Below are 7483 nucleotides of genomic sequence, written 5' to 3' on the forward strand. Positions count from 1 at the left end.
GTCGGTCCAATCACGCAAGTTGGGCCATCGCACACCGAGCCCAAGTTGGATCTCGAGTGAGCTGGTGAGTCGAGCTTGGGTCAAGCGTGTGACCGCCCTATCGCTCCAGCGATGGCTGTAGGGGCGCGTGTCTGATTGCGCCTTGGTCTGGTTCAATCGCTGCCTCGGTGGACCCGTGGAGAGAGGGGCAACAGCATCTTCTGAAACTCCAAGGTGCCCTACCGAGTGCTGCCCCCTCGTGTACGTGGCCGTAACTGACAAGCCCCGCACCCTCCACCACGTGGTGGAAGCAGAGTTTGAGCAATGCATTCGGATGCTGCAGTGTAATTCTGCAGCACTGCAGAGGCGAGGGTTGGTGGGTCGGACAGAATGTAAATCTCCCATCCGGTGGGCGTCGAAAGGAGGCCACAACCCATGGCTTGCCAGGAAAAATTTCAGCAAATGTGGACTCCCAACTGTTCCATCTGAATGGGAGGGTGTCGTCCCCCTCGCACGCCGTGGGTAATCTATGGGTGCTCGGATTCCCTCCCACTCTACAGACAAATCAATTGGCTGAAAACATCTTGATATTTTTCGAGGAGCGCAGAACTTGGGCAATTGTTGGTGCTGTCGGCTCATTGCCGTCTGGGCTGCCTTGTCTTCCTGCTCGTGTCTGTGGGTCTGCGATTGTGACCGACGCAATTTGCATGAATGACGATGGCGTTGCTATAAAAAAATTTGTTTTTAGGATTTGCCAAAACTTAGCCCACCACTTTTCACGCAGACAACTGGGGCGTGGCACAGGCTATGTGTCTCTAACCTAACATTTACCCATTAATAACATTTACGAATCAAAACAACACATTTACTGCACTATTAAAAACACTAATTAACATATTGCTGTTATCGGTGGTGCCCTATTGAAAACCCACGCCTCAGCCCCTCTGACCCCTGGCCAGAGGTCGCAAACGGGTTTTGATTCCTTACCCGTACCCGGCCGCACCAGGGTCGCAAATGGGTACCCGTACCCATACCCAGCCGGGTACGGGTACCCGTTCCCTACCCGTACCCTTCCCGAAATGGGTGACAAACGGTTACTCACCAGTGACTCACGGCCTACCCGTACCCATACCCGGCCGCACCAGGGTCGCAACCGGGTACCCGTACCCGGCCGGGTACGGGTAGCCGGGTATCGGGTATGGTACGGGTATCGGGTACCCGGTTGCGACCTCTGCCCCTGGCACCGCTGTGCCAGTTGCACCGCCTGCACCCAACTCGACAGCCACTCCAGCACTCTGATCTCTCTCGCTCTATCTGAACTCTGGTTCTTTCGGTAAAGTCACGTGGGTATAAAATAAAATAAATCACGACGTTTCGGGCGCAACACAAGCGTCTGTCATCAGTTGGGAAACCTTTTTGCGCCCGAAACGTGATTTTTTTTTTATTTTATACCTACGTGACTTTACCGAAAGAACTAAAGTGTATGGATTCCTGCAGTCACGAAAGCTTCAAATCAAGATCGCTCGATCTTCCCCATCAGAGGGCCTCCTCCCACCGGGGAACTCCGCCTTCCAACGGGAGGCCGCGTGGTTGTCCAATGTAGAACAATGTTTAAGGCTCTCTGTTGTATAGGGGCCACGTGTAGCGAGAATAAACATCTCGGTTCAACACGTCGGCTTTTGCGACCAATATCCGTAATTCATAAACGTTTTTGGGTTATATCGCGTTATTTATAAATGTGTCGTAACCCTCCACCACCCGACACGGCCAACTTCGCACGTGAAGGGCTTACAAGTGACGCCATTAACGAACGAAACGGGAGGAGGATTTCCCCACACATCTGTCCGCCTGATGAAGCTAGTTGTAATTACTGGCGAAACGTTGTACTCCGATTGTAAATGTCGTGGCTTTGCTCTCCAACACACAACCGGTGTTGCTGTACTAGTACACTACACTATACACTACACTATACACTACTATACACTACTATACACTACACTATACACTACTATACACTACTATACACTACAGCTACACTATACACTAGTGCTGTACTAGTGACGAATTGGCTACGTTCTGTTTACGTAACAAACCTTACTAGTTGGCTGTGTCGGGTGGGTGGTGGCGGGTTTAACGACACATATTTACGCGATCTAACCCCCCCAAAGAAACCTCAATCTTGTAACAGGACCCCGTAGATATTCGCAGGGACCGTGGTCTCCACGCGGTGGCAGCACAGCCACGCGGCCACGCATGGCCCTGCTCACAGCCGCCTCGCTCCCCCGCGAGCATCACGACCTAGTGGGCGTCTATCTGGCCTAGTGGTGACGACCGCCCCGTGCCTCGCAACAAGAAGCCCCTGGGTTCGATTCCCGGCTCCGGCGTCGTTCTGTGTGGCAATGTTTGTATATTCTCTCCCCCCCCCACCCCCCTGTCCTGAATGGGATTGCATGGGGCACTCCGGTTTCCTTCTATCACTTGACCCTTCACCTCTTTGCTGTGAAGGGTCATTGCCCGAAACGTCAATGTATTACACGTTTTCCCCCTTATTTTAAGACCACAGTATTACAAACGAACGCGTTGAGCTTTTGTAAAAAATAATATAACGGCGAAGACTGATTGGCATGGCGACACTGACCACCACTCCTCCGCCACGTGTGTCAATCTAAGACCTGTCACGAGAGATTCTCGGTGTTTGCCGCAATTATTTTTTGCTTTGGTGCGTGGAGCCGTGGCACAGCGGTAGGCGCACGCGGCTCCGAAGCCGGGTGACCCAGAGTTCGATTTCAGGGCCACGGCGGATTTCGGCGGCGAGCGGTGACTGATCGCTTCCTTTGGCCTTCCCTTTCCTTCGCCCGCCAGCAGCGTGGTGAAGTATGGTCGGACAACCCCCGTGGCCGACACAGTGTGGGGTGGGGAGGCCCTCATCCAGCAGTGGATTGACAGAAAGGGCAACTTCGCTTGACTGTGCGAACCCGAGAGAGACGTCGGTTTGTTATTAGGGGGTCGTCGCCAAGTCAACAAAACAACTCGAATCGTATATAAATAACTCTGTGGCCTTAAAGAAAAAAAAATATTGTGAAAGGTAACGTTACGCCTAAAGGTCCTTCTTCATAGCACACACACACACGCGTATGTAGTAGGCAAGAGATAGTGGATAATAAGAGTTGGAAGCCGCATTTGTTTAGTGTTTATTTTTTAATACTCTGATGACCGGTTTTTAAAGTGGCTTACAGTAGTAAATAATGACACGCATAGTTGCTATTGAGTAACAGACAGACCTTTCAACGATCAAAACATTACTCAACAAACTCATTAATAGTCACATTCTCAAATGTTGCTGGCACACAGTTTATTTCGGTTACAACAGATGAAAGAGGCGCCGCGATTGGCGAGATGCCAACTACCTCGCCTGGTCTACAGGAGGTCGTGGGTTCGATCCCGACCCTGACGCCTGCTGCTGTATATTTGGAGTTTGCGTCTCTCTTTCATCATCATCACGGTGGCTAGGAGATGTTAACTACCTCGCCCGGTCTACAGGAGGTCGTGGGTTCGATCCCGACCCTGACGCCTGCTGCTGTATATTTGGAGTTTGCGTCTCTCTTTCATCATCATCACGGTGGCTAGGAGATGTTAACTACCTCGCCCGGTCTACAGGAGGTCGTGGGTTCGATCCCGACCCTGACGCCTGCTGCTGTATATTTGGAGTTTGCGTCTCTCTCTCATCATCATCATCACGGTGGCTAGGAGATGTTAACTACCTCGCCTGGTCTACAGGAGGTCGTGGGTTCGATCCCGACCCTGGTGCCTGCTGTATATTTGCAGTTTGCGTCTCTCTCTCTCTTTCATCATCATCACGGTGGTTAGGAGATGTTAACTACCTCGCCTGGTCTACAGGAGGTCGTAAGTTCGATCCCGACCCTGGTGCCTGCTGTATATTTGGAGTTTGCGTGTCTCTCTCCCCGTCATTTAGATTTTTCTCTGGGTCCTCCAGTTTTTTCCCTCCACATTTAGAAACATGCGTTCAGGTTATCTGCCTGACATACATTTCCACATGATAAACCACTCCATTGGGCTATAATTCGTGGCCAGGTCGCTTCTGAAAAGAGCTATATAGCTCAGTCGGCCTTATCTGGTAAAATACAAATATCTCTGGGACCTTTTTTCCAGCATCAAAGTATGGAAAATAAGAATAGGTTTTACCATTTCTAGCAATAAACCAGGTGTTAAGATTCATCTTCTTGGTTCTTTCGGTAAAGTCACGTAGAATGGAAATAATAAAAATAAAACAATAAAATAAAATAATTTTATTATGTTTAAATAATTGTATTATGCTTTCTTTATATTATTTTATTATTTCCATTCTACGTGACTTTACCGAAAGAACCAAGAAGATGAATCCCTGTAGTCACGAAAGCTTTAAATCAGGTGTTAAGATGTTCAAACAATAATGAGGGACACCTTTTGCAAAACACCTGTTTCATTGCCAGAAAGGGTAAACCCCTATTCTTATTTTTCATTCTTTGATACTGGCAAAAAAAAGGTATCCCATGACAAAGCTGCTCACCCCGAGGTAGAAATCCTCTGACACGTGTGGCATCATTGTGTTTGTGCTGTTCGCCTTTTGGCGTTCTCTGGTCTGACCACTGTTCGTGAGACTAGGCCATGAAGGCGATTGTTCCCGGTGTAGGCCAATGAGTTTCAAAGACAATGCGTGTTTATTATTAGAGCGTGTTTTGTTTGCATGTTTCATCACAAGCACCGTGTATGGTTAATGCAGTGACTTGATTCCTTGAAAAATTTTCTATTTGGTGTTTTAACATCATAACACCTCCTGTTTTAATCGCCAGAAAGGGTACAACCTACGTGTTTATTTTTTTATTTTTCATAAAATAAAAAAATTAACTGTTTAGTTCTATAGTTTAGTAACAAGTCTTATTTTTTTTTATTTTTCATGAAATAAAAAAAAATAGTTTAGTTCTATACTTTAGTAACAAGTCTTATTTTTTTTTATTTTTCATAAAATAAAAAAATAAACAGTTTAGTTTGATAGTTTAGTAACAAGTCTTATTTTTTAATTTTTCATAAAATAAAAAAATAAACAGTTTTGTTCTATAGTTTAGTAACAAGTGTTATTTTTTTTTTCATAAAATAAAAAAATAAACAGTTTAGTTCTATAGTTTAGTAACAAGACTTTCACTCTCCCCCCACGCCCATTCGCGGATCCCCCTCCACTCATGCTCACCTCCCAGCTCCTCAAGCGATGTGCCATCAATCACAGGGCCACGGTCTCCGGTTGCAACGGGAGACACCGGGCGGCAATTTAAAACTCAGCGGCGTCTCGGAAGTCGATCCGAGAAATCTCTCTGAAGTCCACGGCCTCGTTCTCACGGCGTGGTCACGTGCCCCGTCTCGACACGGGGCCTCTCCGCCCGCAGCCTCGGCTGTCGTGGGCCCCGCTTGGTGCAGAGAGAGAGAGGCGAGAGAGAGAGCGAGAGAGAGAGAGCGAGAGAGAGAGAGTGAGCGAGAGAGAGAGTGAGCGAGAGAGTGAGCGAGAGGTGGGGGTTTACATAAAGCAAAGTAAAAAAAAAATTACGAAATGATGAACGAAACAAAGTGCCGAATACACCGAGCATCTTCTTGTTTCCACTGATCGTAAAATGAGGGAGAGAGGGGCGGGGGGGAGCGAGAGAGAGGCAGCGAGTGACTTTTGACATATAAACAACTTTTATTTCTGCCAGCAGCAACAACACTGGAGGCGATTTCGATACGAAATACACAAAGTCACCAGCAAACAAATAACACAAACACTATAAACCACACAGGCGCTGTAGCGCTAGATGTGCCGCGCACAACACACACAAACAAGGCACGTGGTGGTGGTCATCGCGCACGCCACGGTGACGAGCGAGCGCTTCAGAAGGTGAACACGAGGGTGCCGTCCACGCTGGTACAGAGAGGGGCTTTTCAGGCTCCCCAGCGTTCGAAGAAGACGTGCACATCACCGACATGTGTGTGGTACATGGCGTGCTCCAGCCGGAGCCACGTCTTGAGCAGGCCTCTGAACACTGGAAGCACAGAGCAGCCGTCAGTGTCACCCTCCAGCATCTTTTTCCTCGTTCTGTACACCGCCATCTTCGCCTGAGCACAGTCGAAGTTGGCGAGGTCATGGCGCTTGTTAGCCAGGTAAGGCACCACCCCATATACGAAGCTGCTGTTGTAGAAGGGCACCCCCAGTTTCCTGAAGATGTCCCCCAAAAGTCAAAAAAATTGTGTTGGGCCACTGCCAGCGTAAGTACTGGTGGGGCAGATCCTCCCTGGGAGGGGGTAGAGAGAGAGGGTCGAGAGAGGGGGTCGAGATAGATAGGGAAGGGGTAAGAAGGAGGAGGAGCTGAGCGCGCTTCTTCGTGTTGATATTTGCGTCTACGAAGAAAGTAGCACAGATTGATTTTGTTTCACAATGGTAAAACACGTGAAATATTTCATTAAAAAAAATGATGAACGAAGCAAAGTGCCGACTACACCGAGCATCTTCTAGTTTCCTCTGATCGTAAAAAAAAAGAGAGATAGGGAGCGAGAGAGGGAGAGAGTGGGGGAGAGTGACGGGAAGGGAGTGAGAGAGGGGGAGGGAGTGAGGGGGAGGGAGTAAGGGAGGGGGAGTGTGAGAGAGAGGGGGGGGGAGTGAGAGAGGGGGACGGAGGGACAGACCGCGATGTAAAGACGCCTCTAATAACGCGCCTGGGGCCCAGGCGATGCCGTGGCGGCACGCGGCGGGTTTTTTGTGTCTCTTGACAGAGGGCGTTTAGTGGAAATTGGCCGCTCATCTCCCCCCCCCCTCACCTTGACCCCCCCCTCCCTCGGGGGACGTCTGTGGCGTCAGAGCAGCTTGCACGTTTAGAGACGGCGGTGGAGACCGCGGGTCACGCTGGGATGGGGAGATTGGCATCGCCACGCACGGCGTGGTGGGATTACGCAGAGAATGATAGAATCGTTACACGGGCACGACATCGTCATCATCATCATTATCATCACCACACATCGTCGTCGTCGTCATCACACACACGGCAATGTGATCATTATCATTATCATCACCACACATCATCATCATCACACGTCAATGTGATCATCATCATTATCATCATCACCTCCACACATCATCAATAAGAATCATCACACACACGGCATCGTCATCATCATCATCATCATCAATCACAGAATCTCACACACACAGCATCATCATCATCAATCACAGCATCTCACTCACAGTATCATCATCATCAATCACAGCATCTCACACACACAGTATCATCATCATCATCCATCATCATCAATCACAGCATCTCACACACACAGTATCATCATCATCATCATCCAGCATCAATCACAGCATCTCACACACAGTATCATCATCATCATCATCCATCATCATCAATCCCAGCATCTCACACACACATCATCATCAATCGCAGCATCATCACACGGCACCCTCACACACGACATCATC

The sequence above is a fragment of the Lampetra fluviatilis genome, chromosome 57 (genome assembly GCF_964198595.1).
Source record: "Lampetra fluviatilis chromosome 57, kcLamFluv1.1, whole genome shotgun sequence".
NCBI classification, from domain to species: domain Eukaryota; kingdom Metazoa; phylum Chordata; class Hyperoartia; order Petromyzontiformes; family Petromyzontidae; genus Lampetra; species Lampetra fluviatilis.